The sequence below is a fragment of the Helianthus annuus genome, chromosome 17, assembly GCF_002127325.2.
Source record: "Helianthus annuus cultivar XRQ/B chromosome 17, HanXRQr2.0-SUNRISE, whole genome shotgun sequence".
NCBI classification, from domain to species: domain Eukaryota; kingdom Viridiplantae; phylum Streptophyta; class Magnoliopsida; order Asterales; family Asteraceae; genus Helianthus; species Helianthus annuus.
In genome coordinates this window covers 15,222,382-15,248,069 of record NC_035449.2, presented here as the reverse complement: position 1 = coordinate 15,248,069, position 25,688 = coordinate 15,222,382, and positions in this window count along the sequence as shown.

Below are 25,688 nucleotides of genomic sequence, written 5' to 3'. Positions count from 1 at the left end.
TTCTCTGGGTCTCCTATCATTGTTCACCAGTGCTTCACTCCGTTTTTGCACCAAATGAGAATTAAACTTGGGTCTTCACAGAATAACTCAAATCCTCCTACCACTTGAACTGAGCTAGAGGTCATTGCATTAAAAAAAATCTCGGATTCTTTTATGCTATGGGGTGTGGGATAAATGGGATAAAGCCCCTAGGACACGTCAGCGTCACCTAGGATCCACATCAGCCAGGGGGCTTTATCACGTCTTCTCTTAACTTGAAGGGTGTGGGATAACGCCTGTCGCGGCCCCCGACCCACCCTGGACGGAGTCGGGCCCCGCGATGCAGATTCCAGTGGTACCCTTGGTATTTAATTTATGCGACAGCGGAAGTCTTTTTACAACAGGATCTTTTCACCGGAAAAATGCTCGTTTAATATATTACACAAAGTTTAAGGGATAAATCCCATCATTTACAATAAGTTGATTTCACACAGAAATCTTTATTTTCCAAAACATGTTTTATTCGTTTATTTACACTGAGCCACTTCTCTGAGCTTGATAGTGCTTTACTGCACTTTTCCTGGATCACACAGATCACCTGAAACATGTTTGAAAAAGGTTTTGTCAGCGGGAAATACTGAGTGAATCATTCCATTTTCTAAAACGACCCGTTAGTTATAAATCACAGTATTAAGAGCGATTACAATGTTTCTATCAACCAATTATCAAGAATGGGTATTTGTCACTCGACCGGATCTGTGACTGTGGTCATATCACTATTGGGTCCCGTTGCCCTAATAGTGACGGTTTACTCACATAGAGTGATATTAGGCTCACTCACCTAGAGTGATAAAAATAGTAATGTGCACAATACCCCACATACCAGCTGTAATTTGGTGATTACAAAGACTTAATCCCTGTAATTATAACCTTGAAAATAACTTTGAAGTTTTGTAATACTTACTCACAAACTGTGAGAAAATAGTTTAAAAAGAAGAATGACTCACTTTGCAAATTAACGAGCAATAGATATAAGCCTACTGATTAGCCTTGATTACACCTAGTTTAATACAATGCACACACAGACAGGTTAGTAACTAATACAGCAGTTACGTCAATTCACGAGATTAAACCTTCACAACGATTAATCAGTGCAATACTCGATAATTCAATCGGATTCACAACGAATAACAGAGCATAGTCCGAATTCGAACAACACTCAAATATTCAAGTCGAAATCACGACGAATAATCAAAGTACAAGCTCAATTGAGCAGCACTTGGACTATCGTTGGATAGTTATAATCGATCGGACGTTGAATCGTAATAGCGATCGAGTTATTACCCTGATTGCGGCAGCACTTCGTGATCGGTGTGTGTTTTGTGTGAACGATATTCGTTATAACTCAGAGCTCAATTAGAATTTGAACGTCGAAGTAAAGCACAGAACTAAGTCCCACTGCCCTCTATATATAGCTGGAATTTGTCCTCCCTCGCGCCACGCGAGGAAGACTTGTGTACCCGTTGCGTGGCGCGACGGGTCTATTTCGTAGCTTAGGTTGTTTCGTGTCCAAACTAGCCTTGGTGAGCAAGTTAAACGAATCAATTTCGTTTCTACAGCAATTTAGAAGATAAACATAACTAGGGTTTAACCCCCCCCTGAGTTTTAGGGGCCCTGATCCTGATTCCGATCGTTACGAAAATTTTAGGGTTTATGTGGAATCACTTGGGTTTCTCAATTAGAGTTTCCTTAATAGCTAATTACCATCCTAATTATGGATTTTAGTGACAGTTGTTACATCCTCCCCACCTTAAGAAAAATCTCGTCCTCGAGATTTATGGGAATAAATGAGGATATTTGCGCTTCATTTCTGATTCTAGCTCCCAAGTGTATTCTGGTCCTCTCCTGGAATTCCATTTGACTTTAACCAACACCAGTCGTTTATGTTTAAGAAATTTGACTTTTCTATCTTCGATCTGTAGTGGTTTCTCTATAAACTTTAACTTTTCGTTCACCTCTACATCTTGAAGAGGTACTACCAGGGATTCGTCTGATAAACATTTCTTGAGATTGGATACATGAAATACATCATGTACTCCAGCTAGTTCTTCTGGTAGTTGTAAACGATAAGCAACAGGTCCTATTCGTTGGTTTATTGGAAATGGTCCTACGTATCTGGGACTTAGCTTTCCTTTCTTACCGAAGCGTACTACTCCTTTCCAAGGAGAAACTTTTAAAAGTACTTTATCTCCGACTTGAAATTCTAAAGGCTTGCGACGGTTGTCTGCATAGCTTTTCTGGCGATCTCTGGCTGTTTTTAATCTTTCCTTGATCTGTGTTATCTTGTCAGTCGTTTCTTGTACAATTTCAGGACCTGATATTTGACTTTCTCCTATTTCGGCCCAACATACTGGGGTTCTGCACTTGCGTCCATACAGTGCTTCGAATGGTGCAGCTTCGATGCTTGAATGATAACTATTGTTATAGGAGAATTCAATTAATGGCAAATGGCTATCCCAATTACCACCAAAGTCAGTTACACATGCTCGGAGCATGTCTTCTAACGTTTGGATTGTCCTTTCACTTTGTCCGTCTGTTTGTGGATGATAAGCAGTACTTAGATTTAGTCGAGTTCCCATTGCTTTCTGAAAACTTGTCCAGAAATGAGATGTAAAACGACTATCTCTATCCGAAACGATGGAGAGTGGGACTCCATGTAGGGATACTACCTCGTCCACGTAGAGTTGTGCTAACCTTTCCATGCTAAAGGTTTCTTTCATTGGTAAGAAATGAGCTGACTTGGTTAATCGATCTACGATTACCCAAATCGCATCATTACCTCTTTTGGTTTTGGGTAACTTTGTAACAAAATCCATTGTTATGAGTTCCCATTTCCATATAGGCATTTCTAATTGTTGAAGTAGTCCTGAAGGTTTCTGGTGTTCAGCTTTAACTTGTGAACAAGTTAAGCATTTGGATACGTATTCGGCTATATCCTTTTTCATTCCTATCCACCAAAAATTATTTCTTAAATCTTGGTACATCTTATTATTTCCTGGGTGCATGGTATACCTAGATTTATGAGCTTCTTCTAAAATCTTACTTCTTAACTCTCCTTGCTTAGGTACCCAAATTCGTTTCTTATGGAATTTCCAAATTCCATCATTTCCTTGTTCTAATTCTTTTAGGTAATCTTTCATTCCTTCAGCATCGTCTTGGATTGCTGTTTTCTGAACTTCTTTAATTTGTGCCATTAAATCTACTTGTAGATTTAACCTTAGAGCACGAACTCGTTTCTGTTTCTCATGGTACTTACGACTTAAGGCATCTGCAACTACATTTGCCTTTCCTTCGTGATATTGGATATCACAGTCGTAATCACTTAACATCTCCATCCATCTTCTTTGTCTCATGTTTAACTCTTTTTGCCAAAATATATATCTTAAACTCTTATGATCTGTATAGACAGTAAACTTACTTCCATACAGATAATGTCTCCAGATTTTAAGGGCAAAAATTATGGCTCCTAATTCTAGATCATGAGTCGTATAATTCTCTTCGTGCTTTTTCAATTGCCTAGAAGCATACGCAATTACCTTCTTGCGTTGCATCAACACACATCCATAGCCTAACTTTGAAGCATCACAATATACTTCAAAGTCTTCTGTTCCCTCGGGTAGAGCTAAGATTGGTGCATTCGTCAACCTATGCTTTAAAATCTTAAAGGCTTCTTCTTGTCTAGGTCCCCATTCAAACTTAGCGGCTTTACAGGTTAACTTAGTTAATGGTACGGCTACCTTAGAAAAATCTTTGATAAATCGTCTATAGTATCCAGCTAAGCCTAGAAAACTTCTTATCTCCATAGCTGTTTGTGGAACTTTCCATTTCGTAATGGCTTCTACCTTAGCAGGATCTACATGGATACCTTCATGATTTACCACATGACCTAAGAATTGTACTTCTTGTAACCAAAATTCACATTTTGAGAATTTGGCATAAAGCCTTTCTTTTCTTAACAGAGTTAAGAGTGTATGTAAGTGTTCATAATGTTCTTTTTGGCTTTTGGAATAAGTAAGTATATCGTCGATGAAAACGATCACAAATTTATCCAAGTATGGTTTACAGATTCGATTTATCATGTCCATGAATGCTGCTGGGGCATTTGTTAATCCAAAGGGCATGACTGTAAACTCATAATGACCATACCTAGTTCTGAAGGCAGTTTTAGGTATGTCTTCTTCTTGTACTTTCAACTGATGGTATCCGGATCTTAAATCTATCTTTGAGAAATACCTAGCTCCTTGCAATTGATCAAAAAGATCATCAATCCTAGGTAGTGGGTATCGATTCTTAATCGTAACCTTATTCAATTCTCTATAATCAATACACATTCTCATCGATCCATCTTTCTTTTTCACAAACAGTACTGGTGCACCCCAAGGGGATGAACTCGGTTGTATGAATCCTTTGCTTAGTAATTCATCTAATTGCTTTTTCAGTTCTAGCATTTTGGTAGGTGCTAATCTATAAGGTGCTTTAGCTATTGGTGCAGTACCTGGAATTAAATGAATTCTAAATTCTACTTCTATATCAGGGGGTAATCCAGGTAATTCTTCTGGAAAAACGTCTGGGTATTCTGAGACTACGGGGATGTCCTGGAGTTTCTTATCTTTAGTGTTAATGATTACTGAAATCATATACACCATTTCCTGTTTTCTTGAATAACTAGCCACTTTCATTACTGAGACAAATTTCAGTGGCTTTCGAGGTTTATCTCCAGTAATCAAAATTACTTCTCCTGTAGGGGTTTGAATTTCTACTGCATTTTTATCACATAAGATTCGTGCATGGTTGGCTACTAACCAATCCATTCCTAAGACTACATCGAATCCTGCTAAATTCATTGGTAACAAATTTGCAGAAAACTTATGGCCTAATAGTTCTATTTTTCCTTCTTGCCAGATTTTATCTATATTCACAGAATTTCCTTCTGCGGTTCAACTGTGAAGATTTGCCTAAGAGTGGTTAATGGTAACTTAAGAGCTTGACAAAATGAAGTATTAATAAAACTTTGGTTCGCACCAGAGTCAAATAATACTTTTGCAAATACGTCATGTACTAGGAACGTACCAGCTATCACATCCGGAATGAGTTCGGCCTCTTGAGTGGTCAGCTGGAATGCTCGCGCATTTCTCTTGGTTGCTCCTTCAGCTGGTTTGGCTTGGTTAACTACAGGTTTAGCTAACTTAGGACATTCAAATTGAAAATGTCCCCTTTCTCTGCAATTGTAACAAACTCTTGTTTTCTTCCTGCAGTCTTCTTCCCGATGTCCTTTCATTTTGCAAAAATTGCAAACCATATTGCATTGTCCATAATGCTTCTTTTTGCAAATTTTGCAGAAAGGAGGTGATGAGGATTGCCCTGTTCCTCTTTTCTTGGTATTACCCGCACGAAATCCTTGGGTAATCTTTTGAGCTAATTCCTTCTTGCGATCTTCCTCTCTTGTGTGTACCAACTCATCTGTTAGGGTATTAGCTAATTCTACTGCATCGTCAATAGTGCGAGGTCTCGCAGCTTTAACGATGTTTCGGATTTCACTAATTAACCCCCAGATGTAACGAGAAATAAGTACCGGTTCTGGCGAAGCCAGTGATGGCACTATCCTTGCGTATTCAAAGAATGTCGAAGTATAGCCCCGACAATCTACACCTAGCATACGATGACTCAGGAACTTGTTTGCCATTTGTTCCTTCTCGTATTCGGGACAGAATTTTCTTTCTACCAAACTCTTAAATTCTTCCCAACCTATGGCGTAGGCTATCCTTCTTCCTTTTGCCTGAAGGACCGTGTTCCACCATTCGAGTGCTCCTTCTTTGAACAGATTTGATGCATACATCACTTGATCCTCTTCGGCACATTTGCTTATTGCAATTACTGCCTCCGTTTTCTCTAACCAACGTAGTGTTGCAGTTGCCCCTTCGTTACCTGCAAATTCAGCGGGTTTGCAAGCAAGAAATTCTTTGTAAGTGCAACCAGGTGTTGCAGCTTTCATTCTCTTAGGGAGTGGGGCCTGTTGCGAATCATGATCGTCATGATTGCCGCTTCCATTTATGCTGTTACTGCCGTTATCTTCTGGAATACGTTTACTAGGAATTAATTGTGGTTCGGCAGGTTTCCGAACAGCAGCTACAATTTCTGGAATAGCATGAGCTATCCCTTGGGTGATAAAGTGCTCGATATCTTGTCGAGTTATATATTGATCTTCCTGTTCTTGCTTAGATTTATTTACTTCATTAATTGGTTCATTATTAGCATTTTCCATCTGCTAATTGGTAAAAATTATTAGTGTCTAACTTATCAATGACAAAATTCACATAGATAAACACATAGATTATCACAACATACAAGCATAACCAAAATTGTCGATTTCTCGACTTTTACTTTGTTATGGTATATTGTATATGCATCCATACACACCGTATTTTACAGAGTTTTATTGCCCATTTTACAGAATTTTTAAGTTACTATCATACAATACGGCTTTCTGTGGGTTAACTGACTGTTCTAGTAACGATGCTCCCTCTCATCGTACTTCCAAGTTAGATGCTCCCCCATTTCCCTGATCCTATTACCTGTACCTATCAGTTCTTCACCGAACTGACGGAGTTCAGCTAGGTTTTCGTTACTCATGGGAGGATTTGGGAGTGGTTCTGGGTCAAATTGTGGAAGGAAACTATAAGGATTGTTAACTATATTTTGGAATTGCCAGTCGTTGGTCCACCATTCCTCCATTTGGCCTAATGGTCTGGTATGAACTAGTGGGTCTGGAATAGCTGGTCCTAGGTTTAGTGGGAATTGAACTGTAGCCGGGTAAGAAAAGAGATTATCGTTGATAGGCTCTAAAACATCACAATTTTCCAGTAGGCGATCTATCTCGTCCTGGAACGTGATTTCCTCAGATTGTTTAGAGCTTTCGCCAATCTCTATTCCCTTTTGTTTCAGATCTATTCCTATTTCCTTTTCAGGTGGTTTTGAACTTTCTCCAGTTTCTATTTCCTTTCCCTTGCTTACGATCACAGGATTTTCTATTTTAGGGAGTCTTCTAGTGGCAGGTTTCCTACGGCGTACTTTCCTCCACCCTACATATCTTCTCTTCTTTTTAGGTTTGGCTTTTTCCAGCGGTGGAGCTTTGAATTCCACAGGTTCTTCTATGTCAGCAATGTAACCAATAAAGTCATGCGAGACTTCGATAGGCACTGGATATAAGTTGAGATTCTGGAAGGCTTCCGACATCTCATTCATGCTGCATAGCATATATGCAAAATGCAATGTTAAAACTTTGGAACAAAGTTTAACAAACAAACACTGAAGTTTTATTGCATATTACTTTTTTGTACAGAAATAACTGAAATAAACACACTGGGATTTTATTTATTTACGGGATTGTGATTTCTCTTACTAGACCCAATTTATCGGATATTTAGAGATTAGTATTTTCTGCTACAGTAGCTAGCATATAGAGATTTGCCCATTTCCCGTCTATTTTATCTTCCCAAGGTGTACTATTACCCAATTCTTGGACTTCTGGGTTAAACCTAACTCTCTTGGTTCGGGGTTTCTTTGTCTCCTGACTCTTTTTAAGTATCGAATCCCTTTTCTCTGGGGAAAGAGGATTCTCATAGTTTGCCTTGCGGACAAAGATTCCTTCTTCTAGGTTTAATGGGTTTTTAGAAGAAGATGCCACATCTAGTTTGTGGTAGATAGCAGACAGCTTTTGCTTACCCATACTGTAACTAAAATAACCAGTTAATACAACATATAATCACCGAATAACAATTAGTAAAATTAAGCATTTGGACAAAATACTTAATTTAGGCTTAATCAGTGGCTCGATCAGTGGCTCAATTTAATTATTAGCTCTGATACCACCTTCTCTGTCGCGGCCCCCGACCCACCCTGGACGGAGTCGGGCCCCGCGATGCAGATTCCAGTGGTACCCTTGGTATTTAATTTATGCGACAGCGGAAGTCTTTTTACAACAGGATCTTTTCACCGGAAAAATGCTCGTTTAATATATTACACAAAGTTTAAGGGATAAATCCCATCATTTACAATAAGTTGATTTCACACAGAAATCTTTATTTTCCAAAACATGTTTTATTCGTTTATTTACACTGAGCCACTTCTCTGAGCTTGATAGTGCTTTACTGCACTTTTCTTGGATCACACAGATCACCTGAAACATGTTTGAAAAAGGTTTTGTCAGCGGGAAATACTGAGTGAATCATTCCATTTTCTAAAACGACCCGTTAGTTATAAATCACAGTATTAAGAGCGATTACAATGTTTCTATCAACCAATTATCAAGAATGGGTATTTGTCACTCGACCGGATCTGTGACTGTGGTCATATCACTATTGGGTCCCGTTGCCCTAATAGTGACGGTTTACTCACATAGAGTGATATTAGGCTCACTCACCTAGAGTGATAAAAATAGTAATGTGCACAATACCCCACATACCAGCTGTAATTTGGTGATTACAAAGACTTAATCCCTGTAATTATAACCTTGAAAATAACTTTGAAGTTTTGTAATACTTACTCACAAACTGTGAGAAAATAGTTTAAAAAGAAGAATGACTCACTTTGCAAATTAACGAGCAATAGATATAAGCCTACTGATTAGCCTTGATTACACCTAGTTTAATACAATGCACACACAGACAGGTTAGTAACTAATACAGCAGTTACGTCAATTCACGAGATTAAACCTTCACAACGATTAATCAGTGCAATACTCGATAATTCAATCGGATTCACAACGAATAACAGAGCATAGTCCGAATTCGAACAGCACTCAAATATTCAAGTCGAAATCACGACGAATAATCAAAGTACAAGCTCAATTGAGCAGCACTTGGACTATCGTTGGATAGTTATAATCGATCGGACGTTGAATCGTAATAGCGATCGAGTTATTACCCTGATTGCGGCAGCACTTCGTGATCGGTGTGTGTTTTGTGTGAACGATATTCGTTATAACTCAGAGCTCAATTAGAATTTGAACGTCGAAGTAAAGCACAGAACTAAGTCCCACTGCCCTCTATATATAGCTGGAATTTGTCCTCCCTCGCGCCACGCGAGGAAGACTTGTGTACCCGTTGCGTGGCGCGACGGGTCTATTTCGTAGCTTAGGTTGTTTCGTGTCCAAACTAGCCTTGGTGAGCAAGTTAAACGAATCAATTTCGTTTCTACAGCAATTTAGAAGATAAACATCACTAGGGTTTAACCCCCCCCCCCCCCCTGAGTTTTAGGGGCCCTGATCCTGATTCCGATCGTTACGAAAATTTTAGGGTTTATGTGGAATCACTTGGGTTTCTCAATTAGAGTTTCCTTAATAGCTAATTACCATCCTAATTATGGATTTTAGTGACAGTTGTTACAACGCCCCCTAGTAAACAAAATTTTTTTAAAAAATTGTTATTGTATGAAATGATGTGGGCCCCACCTGCCCCCTCACTTCTTCCTCGTTACCATGGTAAAGCCCCATCAATGGCGCCCCAGTTTAACTAGCAGGGTGTGGGTGGTGGCGCCGAGAGGGGCGCTATGAACGGTGATGTGGCATGATGACGCCCTCCATACCCTCCAGCCTTAGCCTTAGAAAGGAAAAAACAACAAAGTGTGGAGCACTCTTCATCCATCTTACAACTGTCATATATTAAATAAATTGTTACATGGCAGAAAAAAAAAATTAGTTAGTTTCGATGTACTCTTTATAACAAACAAAAGAAAAAACAAAAAAATATAATGTTAAATTATAAAAAAAAGGAAACACCATTATTAAAGGCGCAGGCTATTCATACACGCCCCTGTCTACTGACCTCGTATCAAAGCGTCTCGCTTTGGCCAAAGCTGGGCGTTTAGGGCTGATTGTTTATTTTTTGGGGGAAAAAGTGAGGTTTTGGTGGAAAAATGGGTTGTTGGTTTGTTGTTTGGTTGTATTTGGTTGTGTTTTTTTGTTGAAAAGTTGTAGATTTTTGTTTTATTTATACAAAACATATATAATTTAAAGTTGATTTATAACGGTCGTTTAACGTGAGTGTACCGGTTATAGTTAATTTATAACAGTCGTTTATAAGATACGTTTCATTATGCCATTGTTTTTTTTATAAATGCTAACCGATTTTATTTTGTTATATTACACGAACATGTTTAATTAAAACAACGTACTATAAGTTGCGAAAAGGAGCGTTCTAATAGATTAAAGAGAAAAGGAACTAAGAGATGCTCAAAGTAGGATGACTTGTCGAAAAACAAATACTGTTTAGAGGAGTCTCTTTCATTTGGCTTGAAAAGCACAGATGTATATTAGTTAAAATCACTAGAACTATTTAGTTATATGAAAAATTAATTGCCAGTATTTGTTTTTTAAGTTTTACACTTTCCTCTTCACATTGTATGAATCAGAAAAGGAAAAACACTACCATAGGTGAACCCTCCAGAAGAAATCGCAGGCTTATACATTGCTTTTGTTTTTCATGCATACAGAACTGGGCAGATCATATGGTATCATTTTATCCTTCGTTCATAATCCTTTACACTTGTCAGTTTCCTAGAACACAAGTAACGACGATATAACTATATATATATATATATTGTATATACAGGCTTCAATGAAAAAGTTTCCACATGCCCTTCATGCAAAGCCAAATTTTATAGCATATAAAAGATGGAAGATGCTGAATCTTCTGATAAGAAAATATATTCTCAAACAATTCCTAACAACTATCCATTAATGGTGTATACATTATTCCACATGGTGAATCATCTATACATTAGAATATAGAAAGTCTTTGTTCTTTTTATTGTTATGGTTGACTATTGGGTTATATTAGGTACGGATCCAACCATGATTTCTTCATATAGTAAAAAACATCTAAAATTATAACCATAAGTTGTTAGGTATGTATGTATGTATGTAAAAAAGTATTTAAAAATAATGTAAGAAATACTCACGTCCATGACAAACTTCTTTCAGTTGTGCTTCAAGGTTTGCCAGATTATAACTGTATATTTCCTCTGTGGAAGACACACACAATGTCGAAAACGAACGAATAAATTCTTTCCACTCCTTCTCAGTGAATTTATCCTTGCTGTTCTTATTAATATTTTGATGAATATAGAACTGGGTAAGAGCATTCCTCATCCTGCTGACCACCCTCTTCTGGTCAGGATAGTCTTGTTGTACATAGCTCTGTTCACCACCGTAATCGTGGTCTTGATAGTCTTGTTGTACATACCTCTGCTCACCACCGTAACCGTGGTCGAGATAATCTTGTTGTACATAGCTCTGCTCTCCACCGTAGCCGTGGTCGGGATAGTTTGGCTGACCGTACGGATATTCAGCCTGAGGATACGATTCACCTCCGTATCCGAAATCCGAATAGCCGTGTTGTGCGTACGAGTCTTCCATAGGGATATTCAAGTCCAGTTGCATCGTATTGTACGAGGCAGAAATAGCGGTTCCCTCGTAAGAATCTGGAACAACCGACTCCTCAGAGTATTCACCGAAAAGGTAGTTGCTAAACCACGACATCGTAATCACTGAAAAAATGCTCTCTTCAGCAGAATTTTCACAGTTCAAACAAAAAACCCAACAGAACCTCAACCTCAGTTTTTTTTAATACGAAACAGAATGCATGGCCTGCCTATTAAATGCAACTGAAATGGGGTCGAAGTTTAGGGTTAATGCGTGAAACTTTGTGCAACCTCGTACAGAATATAACATCGTATCAATGTCTCATCACCCTTTGTCTGCAGAAAGAACCCTAAACGCCCCGCTTTGCGCTTTGGGGTACAGAAAAGAACCTCGTACCACTGTCACATCACCTATTGTCTAAAAAGTAACCCTAAACGCCCCGCTTTGACCAAAGCGGTGAGCTTTGGGGGATGTGGAAATAAGAAGTGAGTGTGTGAATATCATGATCCTTATTAAAAGTTGTGTTAGTTAAATTTTAGTTGAACAAAAGAAAAATTAATTCTTAAAAAAAGTGAAAAAAAGTGAAAAAAAGCAAAACAGAAAAAATAAAATTAAGGGTTAAAAAGGAAAAGAAAATACAACGGGGTGTAACTCATGGACCACACATATGAACCGTTGCAACCACTATTTATCCAAGCTTGCAAATATGGTTGCAAACGAATCGAACGTTTAGTGAACATTCATGAACTGTTCGGCGGAAAATTCGTTTGTGTTCGTTCGTTTAATAAATAAACGAACACAAACATTAAATTTCGTTCATTTGGTTAAATGAACGGACTTGAATAGAGGCAATGCTCATTCATTAATTTTCGTGAACGTTCTGTTTGTTTATGTTTGTTTGTATTCGATAGTTTATTTGTATTTTTTTAATTTTATTATTATTATACAAATAATTCAAAATTCCAATGAATAAAATATTTAATAAGTATTAGTGTATTATACATTCTATTCATGAACATTTGTTTGTTCGTTTCCATTATGTTCATGAATATGAATTTGTGTTTGTTTGTGTTCATGAACGTTCGTTTGTGTTCGTACCTCAAATTAACAAATGAACACGGACATAAAAATCTCGTTTGGTAAATGTTCATGAAAAGTTCATAAACATGTGCTTTTTTCTTAACAAACTAACACGAAAGAGGTCTTGTTTGTGTTCGTTCTATTCGTCCGCAACCCTAATGTTATTATTTATGATGAAGTGATACTATTGAGAATTTTCAAATTCCACAGGATTCACAATATACAGATCGGTCCTATCGATTTTTCAAAACATTTTTTCTCCACGGTCCTTACATGTTTTCTTAATATTAAGGAATATTGGATTTTAATAAACCCAACTATGCGTCGTTGGCCGCCAACAGTCCCAACTTTAAAAATAACCACTGACAGTCCTAACTTTTAACATACTGGCCTCCAATGGACCCTGACTAACAGAACCCTAACGCCGTTAGTCTCCGGTCGCTGGAAAAACGTTTTTTGGCCAGAAAGCTCATTTTTTGTCGGAAAACTCAACATTTTTGTCTCGAACGTTTAAGTTGTTTACAACAAGACCACCACTAATAAGTTTTAAACCAAACCATAAGGACATCGAAATACTACACAATTTAAAGTACATAAGATTAAAGTTTAGACCACGTTATATTCACTTATGACGGAAGCGTTATCAAGTGTGCTCATTCCAAATCGTCCGACCGCCTAGCTTGAGGATTTACCTACATTCAACATAACAAATAATTTAGTATTTCGTTACTAACACATCTAAATAATAAACCGATTCGTCTCTTTCACGGTAATACATCATTCAATTACTTTACTAACCGTTAAACGGTCCATTACATGCTTGCCTCAAGGTAGAGACTAAGCCTACTTTTCTTAACATACCCACTGAGAACGGGTACTAGTAACATTACATAACTTCCATTCGGTTCGTTCATGACGAACAAACATATTCTTTACATTCTTACTGCATACTCCGATCCGAGAAAGACGGATCGAGTAGACTTTCATTCAATACATACTTAACTTCCCATACCCGGTTCAACTAAAGAACCGGATATGATGCATTATCTTTCATAACTTATTCATTCCTCACAATCCGTTTATGACGGATCTTACTTTTACTTTCAAAGAACCATAGATTTCAAATCTCACAATTTTAACATAACAACACAATTCAAAAATGAGACTATTAAACAAATGACAACATTATAGAATATGATGTACACTAACGTACCTCGATCTTGGGAGCTTTCCGATTTCCTAGTGTAGGAACCTTCTTCTTTCACGCCTATAACAACACATTCATTCATTTATTTAGTACAACTAAATTTCATTCATTCATCCTCCAAATTATGCATATTATTCTTTTTAAGCACTTCATCAAACACTTGGCGGGTTTCGCATTAATAGGAAACTATATGCAAGTTTCTAAAGCATAATTTCCTACTAGTTCACCTCATAACCCATCAACAATCAACAAATTCATATCATTCTTTAATCCTACATCGCTTTACCTATGATTCAAGTATTACAACTTCATCAAATTTCAATATTTCATATAGTTATATCTAATCAAATCATCATATACCTAGCACATCTTCATAAATTAGTATCATACAAAAATATCTTTCAATTTACCTAGAATCCAACATGAGTCTCATTCTAAAAAGAAATTCTAACTCAGATTCCTCATGATTGTTACAAGAATTCGAGACTGGGTTAAACCCCTCATACTACAAATCATAATTTCAGAAAATTAAGCTTACCACTTCACAAATTGGAACTTGTTATTCGAAATTTGAGCTCATGCATCAGATTTTCTTTTGATTTAAGCATTCAATTGCTTGATTCATGAAGCTAGGGTTTTTACCCTGTGTTTTTTGTTCTTGGTCGACATCCCCCAGGGCACCATCTGTGTGTTCTGGGGTTAATTTTTGTTTTTAATTATTAGGTTTAATAATTTACACCTTTACCCCCTTTGCTTTGTGGGTGTGTTTAAGTTCAAGCTTTTCCCATACTTAACTACCACCATACCATTTTTAAATAACTTAGTTAAGTTCTCTATTAATATTATATATTATTATTTGATGTATAAGAATTTATACATCTTTTAAACGTCAAATACGCCCCATTTATGCGAAAACTCTTTGTATTTTCATTGATTTTGGTACTCATTTGAGTTGTTTGTGAAAATACAGGTCCGGGCTTCGGCCCGGTGATGAAACGGAGGCTTTTGGAGCAAAATGGAGCGAAAATGGTGCATTCCAGCAAACTGCCAGATATGGCACTACCGTGCCAAACACTGGCACGACCGTGCCAGGCCTTCCGACAGCGGCACTCTCAACCAGCACTAGCATCCAGCAACAACACCATCAAAATTCAGGGGAGCACGGCCGTGCCAACCACTGGCACGACCGTGCCAGGTCAATTTTTGCTCCTGATCAGCTTGTTTCTGAGAACGATGTAGTTGTTACCGAGCACTATCGGCTCGCACGACCAGACCATGCCCGAGCACGGTCGTGCGACCTCGGGAACATTTGAGCGCGATTTTTCCTAAAATGGTAGCATACTTGGTCAACATTCAAGAAAGTGGCTCTGACACTTACCAAGCACGACCGTGCCAAAAGGTGGCATGGTAGTGCCAAACGCCCAGAGTTTAAATACGAGTTCCTAGCTCATTTGGAGGGGAGTTGGAGCATTTTGGTGACTTTTTCTCTCAAGAATCTGGTCTTGGAAGCTTGTTGGAGCCAAGAGGAAGCCTTGAAGAGGATTAAATCACTTGAAGATATACTCAAACACCATTTTAATCTTGTCCTCAACTTGGTTAGCTTACTACATTATGAACAATTTATGTTTCTTTGTGCTTGATTTGGTATTCATGAGCCTTATGGGCTAAACACTTGTGTTATCTAAACTATGTTGAAGCTTATGAACATATGATAATATGGAAGTAGATGTGATTATTGTTCTTGTTAATCTTCATGTTGTCACTTAGTCTTGTTCTTGGAATTCATATGCATGCTTAAAGTTCTTGTTCTTGAATGTTTGCTCATAAGTATTTACATGTTGTGTTGGAAAACCCATGTAGAGATTATGATTATTGAATCTTGTTAACTTGTTAGTATGATTCATAGCATGAAACTAGGAATGGTGAGTGCTAATGTGATATGAACAATGATTTGAGCTTGTGTGTGAATTCTTGCATCTAGCTTTGGAAAGATCAAAAGTATGTTTATATGGATTCTATAGTTTGTGTTCATGTTAGGTTGATGATTTAGGCCAAAGTTGTTAGCTAGCATGACCATGCTTGTGCTTCATATCAAGAACATCATGATAGTGCCAACTACTTGAAACCAAGTTAGGGTGATTAGTGTGTTTCTCATATTAGTTTTCCCTAATTTGTAGAGTTAGGAGTTTTGACAAACAAATAACTCATGATTAAAGATTAACATCAACTTAGCAAGTGAGCTTAAAAGAATAATTTTTAGGTGATTAGAATGTTAATTCATTTTTAGTTTTCCTAAGAATTATAGACTAGGAAGCCTTGATTGGGGACTTAGTTAAATCTAGAACTTGCATCATCACAAATCTTCCACCTTGTTGTCATATGTTTGTTAGTGGAAACTTAGGTTAGGCAGCCCTTTCTTAGATATTGTTCTTGTTAGAATTTTTAGTAGTTTATTTATTTGCATGCTAAGTTAGAAAAAATCAACCCAAACATTTGAAAAGGCTTTAAAGTAGCAAAAGTTTAGTATCGAGACACCGCATCCACGGATTGATATCCTGTTCTTACCGATTAGCTATATTACCACCCGACGGGTACACTTGCCCTTTTGTGTGTGTAGTTAGTTTTTAGGTGAAAACCCATTTTTAAAACTAAATTTGTGTAAAGAAAAACTTAATAAAAAATGTATATAATTCACGCAAATCAAGTTTTTGGCGCCGTTGCCGGGGATGCGGTCTTCTTAAAAACGATTCGAGTTACTTATTTAGCGATTGTGAAAAGTGTACAAAGTTTTTGTCTACTTGTTTTATTTGCCTTTGCTTGATTAATTGAAAAAAAAAAGAATATGATTATTTGCTAGTTGTTTTTGTTTTTGTATATATTTTGTGCATTGTGCTCCTTATTCCCTACAGGTCGTGCATGTCCTCAACCCCTGCTGCTGATATCGTTGAGCCTTCATCGGAGCCGGAGCGCGATCTTCACCGGAGACTGCGGGAGCGGTTTCGCGTGGTAGCCGAGACGATTGAGACAGACGCAGTGGGCGACGACACCTTCTACGAGGTTCGGGTAGACATGGCGGACGCGGAAGAGAATAGGATCTTGAATGAAATTGGAAAACCGTCACTCGATGGTTTGCCTGCGAGCATCAATGCACCGACAATCGACAATAATAATTTCGAGATCAAGGCTGGCACCATATCGATGTTGCAGAATGCGGTGCAGTTTTATGGAAAGGATCACGAGGATCCTAGTGTTCACATCGCGGGGTTTAGAGAGGTTTGTGCCACATTTAGGATTCGTGATGCATCACCGGATGCTATCCGCCTTGGGCTCTTTCCGTTTTCTTTACGGGATGGAGCCAAGGAGTGGCTTCTTTCACTTCCAGCTGGATCTATCACTACATGGAATCAATTAGCTGAGAAGTTCCTTCAGAAATATTTCCCTCCAGAGAAAACTGTTCGGTTGAGAACCAAGATTCTGAACTTTCGTCAGGACGAGGACGAGTCCCTTTACGAGGCATGGGAGCGGTTTAAAGAGCTTATGAGAAAGGTCCCACATCACGGGTTGCCCAAGTGGCAACAATGTCAGATCTTCTACCATGGTTTGGACAGTCAGGGACATATGATGGTTGATACCTACTCGGGTGGTGATATCGGCACGAAAAATGCCACCGAGGCATTTGAGATTCTTGAAAAATGTGCCGCGAAAAACCGGACACAACAGCCCCCGAGGGGAAAGAGTTCTCGGCAGGGAGTTCATCATGTGGACGACTACACAACCATGACAGCACGTATGGATGCCTTATCTTCGAAATTTGATCGAGTGATGGAAATGCACTCGAGAGGTTCCTCGAGTGGGGGAGCATATCAGGTAGGTGATTTTCCGACGGGAGAGATGTCACACGAGCATGTTGATTTCATGGGAAACCAATACCGTCCTCTAAACAATCCCTACAACAATACTTATAATCCGGGGTGGAAGAATCATCCAAACTTTAGTTGGAAGCCCGATGCTTCTAACCAGCATCCACTCGGATTTGCTCCACGTCCCACAGCTCCAGTTCATGGAGCATATGGTCCACCTCGACCTCAGCAGGCACCTTCCTCTAGCGATCCTAGTGTGCATGATATGCTTAGTCAAATCTTAGCTGGTCAAAACACTCAAAAAGCGGAGAATGAGAAGCGATTTAGGGAGTATGACAGCCGTTTCACGAGGCACGAGAGTGAGTTGAGAAGCCAAAAGGCTTCCATGCAGACCATTGAGAACCAAGTTGGCCAGATTACCAACATGTTGTCTGAGAGACAACAGGGGGGCCTTCCGAGCAACACAGAGCCAAATCCAAATGCTACTGCAAAGGCCATCACGTTGAGAAGCGGCAAGACCGCTCAAGCCATCCCTCCGGCTGTTTCAGAAAAGCCAGTCGATGACGAGGAGGTTGATGAGGAGATTGAGGCTGAGTCTCCGGGTAAGGTGCAACAGAGGCGAGTCCCAGCAAGTACCGCACGACCCAAGGAGCCAGTGAGAGAGTATGTCCCTCCCATTCCATATTCGGGGAGGTTGAAGAAGCAGAAAATGGAAGAACACTATGGTAAATTCCTCGAGCTTTTTAAGCAACTTCATATAAATTTACCATTTGTCGAGGCACTTGCTCAAATGCCTAAGTATGCCAAGTTTCTGAAAGATATCCTATCCAACAAAAAGAAACTTGAGGAGCTTTCGCAGGTGACCTTGAATGAAGAGTGTTCAGCGGTTCTTCAGAACAAACTACCGAAGAAGATGAATGATCCTGGGAGTTTCACTATCCCGTGTTTGATCGGTAGTTTGTCGGTCAGCAATGCATTGGCTGATCTTGGAGCTAGCATAAACCTCATGCCATATGCGGTTTTTGCTAAGCTAGACTTGGGCGAGCCCAAGCCGACTCGTATGAGCATTCAGCTAGCCGACCATTCAGTGAAGTACCCTCGAGGCATAGTTGAGAATATGCTGGTTAAAATTGACAAGCTTGTCTTTCCTGTCGATTTCGTGATTCTAGACATGGATGAGGACAAAAATGTTCCCCTTATCTTAGGTCGCCCATTCCTAGCCACTGCGAGAGCCTTGATTGATGTCTGCACCGGTAGACTTACTCTTAGGGTTGACGATGAGGAGGTGACCTTTGACATTGGGAAATCCATGCAACACTCACAAAGTCAAGATGATACACTCTACTTCATTGAGACTATTGATACGTATGTGAGTGATCATCTTCATGCTACATTCGAGGAGGATGTTGTGGACACACAGCTGCTAGGAGGGGAGATTTTTGGTTCGCCTGGTGCGGACCGAATGATTGAGGAGGTGACCTGTCTGATAGGTCACGCGTCTCCCCCGTGTCCCGAGGTTTTTGAGGTTGTGGATCACGTGACTGAGCCTAAAGCACGCCCTTCCATTGAGGATCCACCTTCGGTTGAGCTTAAGGAGCTTCCAGATCATTTAGAGTATGCTTTCTTGGAGGGTGAGACCCATTTGACCGTCATCATTTCTGCTGGATTGTCGAAAGAAGAAAAGGATCGATTGCTTGAAGTCCTGAAGCAGCACAAGAAGGCGATTGCTTGGAAGATTATGGATATAAAAGGGATCAATCCATCCTTTTGTACCCATAAGATCTTGATGGAGGAGGACTTTAAACCTGTAGTACAGCATCAGAGGCGTTTGAACCCCAACATGCAGGAGGTTGTGAAGAAAGAGGTCATCAAACTACTTGATGCAGGTTTGATATATCCGATCTCTGATTCACTGTGGGTTAGCCCTGTACAGGTAGTCCCGAAGAAAGGAGGCATGAAAGTGGTGACCAATGAGAAAAACGAGTTGATTCCTACTCGTACTGTCACCGGATGGAGAGTTTGCATTGACTACCGCAAACTCAATGATGCCACGAGGAAGGATCATTTCCCACTTCCTTTCATTGATCAGATGTTGGAGAGGTTGTCGGGAAGGATGTACTACTGTTTCCTTGATGGTTTTTCATGATATTTTCAGATTCCCATCTCTCCTGAGGATCAGGAAAAGACGACATTCACATGTCCCTATGGCACATTCGCCTACCGGCGGATGCCCTTTGGACTGTGCAATGCCCCGGCCACATTTCAAAGGTGTATGGTGGCCATTTTTCACGACATGATCGAGGACTCCATGGAGGTTTTCATGGATGATTTTTCTGTGTTTGGAAGTTCTTTTGAATAGTGTCTCGGGAATCTGAAAAAGATGTTGGCTAGATGTGAAGAAGCCAACCTTGTGTTAAACTGGGAGAAGTGCCACTTCATGGTGAAGGAGGGCATTATGCTTGGGCACAAGATTTCACAGGCGGGGCTCGAGGTCGACCGAGCCAAAGTTGAGACTATTTCAAAGCTCCCGCCTCCCACATCCGTGAAATCTATTAGGAGTTTTCTGGGTCATGCAGGTTTTTACCGGCGATTCATAAAGGACTTTTCCAAAATCGCCCGTCCCATGACTCAGCTCCTCGAGAAGGATGCCCAGTTTGTTTTCTCCGATGAATGCCTTCAGGAATTTGAGTTGTTGAAGGAGAAGTTGGTGAATGCCCCGATCATGGTTGCTCCCGACTGGGAGCTGCCATTTGAGTTGATGTGTGATGCGAGTGATTTCGCAGTCGGGGCTGTCTTAGGTCAAAGGAAAGATAAACACTTTCACCCGATTTACTATGTGAGCAAGACCTTGAATGATGCTCAGGAGCACTACACCACGACAGAGAAAGAGCTCCTAGCTGTGGTCTTTGCCTTCGATAAGTTTCGGTCATATCTTGTCCTTTCCAAGACCATTGTGTACACGGATCATGCAGCTCTTTGGTATCTTTTTAGCAAGCAGGATGCTAAACCGAGACTGATACGTTGGATTTTGTTGCTGCAAGAGTTTGATATTGAAATCCGTGACAAGAAAGGGGCTGAGAATTTGGCAGCCGATCATTTGTCTCGACTTGAGCATTCCGAGAAAAAGGAAACTCGTGGGCCTAACATCAATGAAAATTTCCCCTACGAGTTCCTCATGAGGATCGAGACTAGTGATGATTCCCCATGGTTTGCTGACTTTGCAAACTACTTAGCTAGTGGCATCCTGATCAAGGGGATGACCCATCAGCAGAAGCGAAAGTTCTTTGCGGATGTCAAGCATTACTTCTGGGATGACACTTACTTATTTAGGGTAGGAGCGGATCGGATGATCCGGCGATGCGTGTATGGTGACGAGGCGAGGGATATTTTACGCCACTGTCACGAAGGACCCACGGGAGGCCACCACAGAGCGAACAACACGGCGAGGAAAGTGTTTGACGCCGGATTCTTTTGGCCGACTATTTTCCGTGATGCCCATGAGTGGGTGAGGTCCTGTGATGCTTGCCAGAGGGCGAGCAACATTTCTGCACGCCATGAGATGCCACAAAACGGCATCCAAGTTTGTGAGGTTTTTGACGTATGGGGGCTAGACTTCATGGGCCCCTTTCCGACCTCTTTTGGCAACCGCTACATCCTAGTCGCTGTTGATTACGTTTCAAAGTGGGCCGAAGCACAGGCTTTGCCCACTAATGATGCGAGGGTAGTGGTGTGATTTTTGAGAAAGCTGTTTGCTCGCTTTGGTGCCCCGAAGGCATTGATTAGTGACCGTGGGACGCATTTCTGTAATGCTCAGCTTGAGAAAGCATTGTCCCAATATGGTGTGCAACATCGATTCTCTACACCGTATCATCCGCAGACGAGCGGACAGGTTGAGGTTACTAATCGGGGTATCAAGCGGATCTTGGAGAAAACGGTTAATTCTAGCTGTAAGGATTGGTCCGAGAAATTGGACGATGCACTGTGGGCTTTTCGGACAGCCTACAAGACTCCTATAGGCACCACACCGTTTAAATTGGTCTATGGGAAGTCTTGTCATTTGCCTGTTGAACTCGAGCACAAAGCATACTGGGCTTTGAAGACAGTTAATCTTGACATGGCTGCTGCGGGTGAGAACAGGTTTGTGCAGATTCACGAGATTGAGGAGCTTAGGCATGATGCATATGAAAGCTCCAAGCTGTACAAGGAACGTACTAAGACGCTCCATGATGCCCGCTTGAAGGAAAAGAAAGAATTCCGAGTGGGTGATCGTGTGTTATTGTACAATTCACGTCTCAAGTTGTTTCCTGGTAAGCTCAAATCTCGGTGGTCGGGTCCCTACACTGTACGATCAGTGTTTCCTTACGGGACCGTGGAGATAGGCCATGAGGATGGCCGGTTGTTCAAAGTTAACGGGAATAGGCTAAAGGCTTATGTTGGAGGGCCCGTTGACCCGAGTGAGGAGGTTGTTACCCTCCACCCTAAGAACAAGTGAATTCAGGGTGGTGAGTCTAGCTGAAGACTCGTAAATAAATTTAGCATGTTTGTGTGTTTATTATTTTTGTTATTATTTTTGTGTGTGGTTGTCTATTTATTTTCAGGTTGCGGTTCGTTCTGGTCGCGAGGGATGGTAGAGCTTGTTGCCGGCTCTCAGGTATGTTAGTTCGGTTCTTTTTCTTGGTAGGAGATGCTTCGTGAGTGCCCCGGGTTCAAGGAGTTTGTCTATAAAGATGTCCATTTTCTACACCCTCAAAAAAAAATTTAAAAATTAAAAATCCAAAAATTAAAGCACTACCAACAAAATCTGGCACTACCAGAAATGTGTCAGCCCTTTGCAGATCAATAATAAGGCCATTTTGAATAAAACCCAACCACCACCATCTTTTTCTTCATAACTTCATCTTCCTCACTTGAACCCACTTCAAAGCACTCATGAATCCTCTGCATCTCCTAGCTTCCTCCAAGAAATTCTTTCATCCCAACATCATTCCAGGTACGAATTCATCCATTTTCTAGTTAGTTTCATGTGTTTTGATGTCGTGTTCTTGATGTTCTTCATGTTCTTCATAGTTAGTTCTTTAGGTTTTTAGGGCTTGGTCTAAATCACCCGATTCAAGCCCGTTTTTAGTGTTTTTTGTGTTGATTTGAACCACAATGGACCGATTTACAAAACCCCTAAGCAAAAAGTTAAAAAAATCGGGGTTTCGGGGGTGATTTCGGCGGTTTTTCGAAGCTGGGTTCCGACAAGCACGGTCGTGACCTGCTATGGCACGCTCGTGATCCTCATAAATTCATCAAATCTTCATAAATTTCCAGAAATTCAACGTGGCACGAGGGTGCCATCTAGACGCACGATCGTGCTCTTCATAACAGCTTGTCGGATCTTCATAAACTCCCAGATCTTCAACGTGGCATGAGGGTGCCACACGACGGCACGGTCGCGCTTCTCGGAAAGTCGCCGTGATCAGTCACCGGATATCGGTCCGGCACGAGGGTGCCATATGGTGGCACGACAGTGCTTCACCCAAAAATTGGTTCAAATCCTAGCCGTTTACGGCCGAGCATGATGGTGCCGAGGGAGGGCATGGTCGTGCTCCTGGGGAATAAAAACCCAGACTTCATAATTTCCCCAGGAATCTTCATAAACTCACTGATTTGCAGGTCTCGCACGGTAGTGCCATATGGTGGCACGACCGTGCCATATTGCCAGTCCCGAAATTTTTGCCTGTTTGTTTTGGCTGCTGATTAATTTTGTCTCAATCTTGCAGATGGATCACCCGTACTTGAGGTTTCACAACAATGCTAGGGAAGGGTATTGCATCCCGAAGGTGGAGAGGTTATGGGCTAGGAGACACCTTATTGAGCCCATGAGGAGGCTACAGATGGTTGATTTGGATCTTCTCGGACAGTCCGAGAGGTTCAATGATCTGATGACTCCCCCTTGGTCCCGCCTTTTTGAGATCGCGGAACCTCAGTACGTGGAGCTGGTTATCGAGTTTTTCGCATCCTTCCGATTCACTTTCCCATGCCCGGATATCTACGACAAAAATGTTGGTGTTAAATTCCGGTTGGGGAGGAAATGGCATCACCAATCAATGAGTCGATTCGGAAGGGTGTTGGGGTTGTACGAAGACGATGAGATAGACTCGGAACTGATTCATGGGAGCTTGCAAGATTGGGAGCCGGACACAAACAAGGCAGCTTTTTGGGAGGAGATCACTGTGTCGGGTCGGATTTGGGACCCTCGTAGAGCCAAGGCTACATGGATACTTCACCCGCTCCATAGAGTTATCGAGCGCGCCATTTTCCACGTGATCGGAGGTCGGGGTGATAGCACAGGAAACATCACCACCCGTGACCTCTTTCACCTATATTGCATCATCTCTGATTCAAACTTCAACATAGCGGTCAGCGTTGCAGAATCGATATTTCGAGGCGTTGGTTCGACACCCACGTCACGGATTTGTGGAGGAGCCTTTGCGACTAGACTTGCCAAATTCTATCGGGTTCGGTTAGACCACCTGACCGAAGCTTGCGACTACGGCCTTCTCGATTTGCAACAGTTGAACTCGATGCATCTGACCAGGAAAGTGAACGGGATTCCGAAGCTTGTTGACCGAATGGGAAGAATTTGGGACCCGCTACCTGTAGTTGAGGAGGGTGATGGTGGTGATGATGGTGATGGTGATGATGGTGGCGATCATGACGTGCACATGCACGATATCCCGGTTCAGGGGCAGGCTGGGGGCGCTGGAGGAGCGGACCCCCACATGCAGATTGGACAGGTGGTTCACGGGTTTGATAGCCCGAATTGGGAAAACGTGTATGGTGGCTTTGGTGGTGGAGGTTATGAGCATGGTGGCTATGGCACTTACGGTCCTTCCGAGCCGTCATCGATAGATCTCTAGAGGCGCATGGACGGGCTGGCATTGGACCAAGAAGAAGTGAGGCGAGATGTAGGTCTCATACGCGCGGAGCAACACCGGCAGGGCAATTTTTTTGGAGGAATTGCACGAGCAGACTAGACGCAGCATGGATTGGTTATTTGGTTCGCAGCAGCACATCGCGAACTCAATCAACCATCCATACACACAGCCGCCGCCGCATTTTGCGCGTAGATCCAGGTTTGATCGCAGGGACGACGCCGGTCCTTCGGGAACCGGTGGGAGGTTTTAGTCCCACCCCCATCTCGTATTTTTATTACTATTTCGTGTTTGAGGGGTGTGCCATTTTCCATCGTACGTACATCCCTCCGTTGTAGGTGTTAGTTTTTATCGCTTTATTAGTGGGTTAAATTAATAAACAAAGGCAAGGGAAAAAAATGGGTTGGGTAAACTTCTTATGTGTTTGATCTTGTTTGCTACATGTGTAGTGTTGGTTTAAATGAGGTGTTGGCTTGGTGGAAGGGTTGGTAGTTCGTTGTGGATGCTCCTCGTTGCTTCATCTTGTTCCGCTTCTAGCTTCATGTTTCAGGGGAGTTTTCGTGTTCCCGCCTTCCTTTATTTGTATTGAATTCGCAATTCTTTTGCTTATTCAATTTTTTGTTGTACATTGAGGGCGATGTACAATTCAAGTGTGGGGAGGTGGTCTATTGCTTGAGCTTTGTTGTTGTCAATAATATAAAAAAAAAATAATAATAAAATAAAATAGTAATAATGCAAAGCTATCTTTTAACAATTTTTGTGGCATATAAATCAAATCAACATAAGTATCTAAATAAGCACCAAAATTTTTGATAAATAAAATTGGGTTGACACAAAAAGGGGGTTCACTCGTGTAAGGAAAAAACCGTTAAGTAACTTGTTTTTTGTATAAAATTGAGCATGAGAAATCAAGCGATTGACCTACTTGTTTGCCTTGCATATTTACCCAATACGCCCGTTTCCGTGAGTTATTTATGAGCCTTATAGCTTTAGATTATTTTTGCTCATGTTTTTGCGGGCAAAGATTGAGTGAGCCGGATAACTTTTGCGATTTAGAACTTGTGTTAGGCATGCATTTTGAGGCCACAAAGCGAGAATACAAGCATAGAAGTGATTGAGGCATTAGGAAACCTTTTCATTTTAGCCATTTTCATTCACCTCCC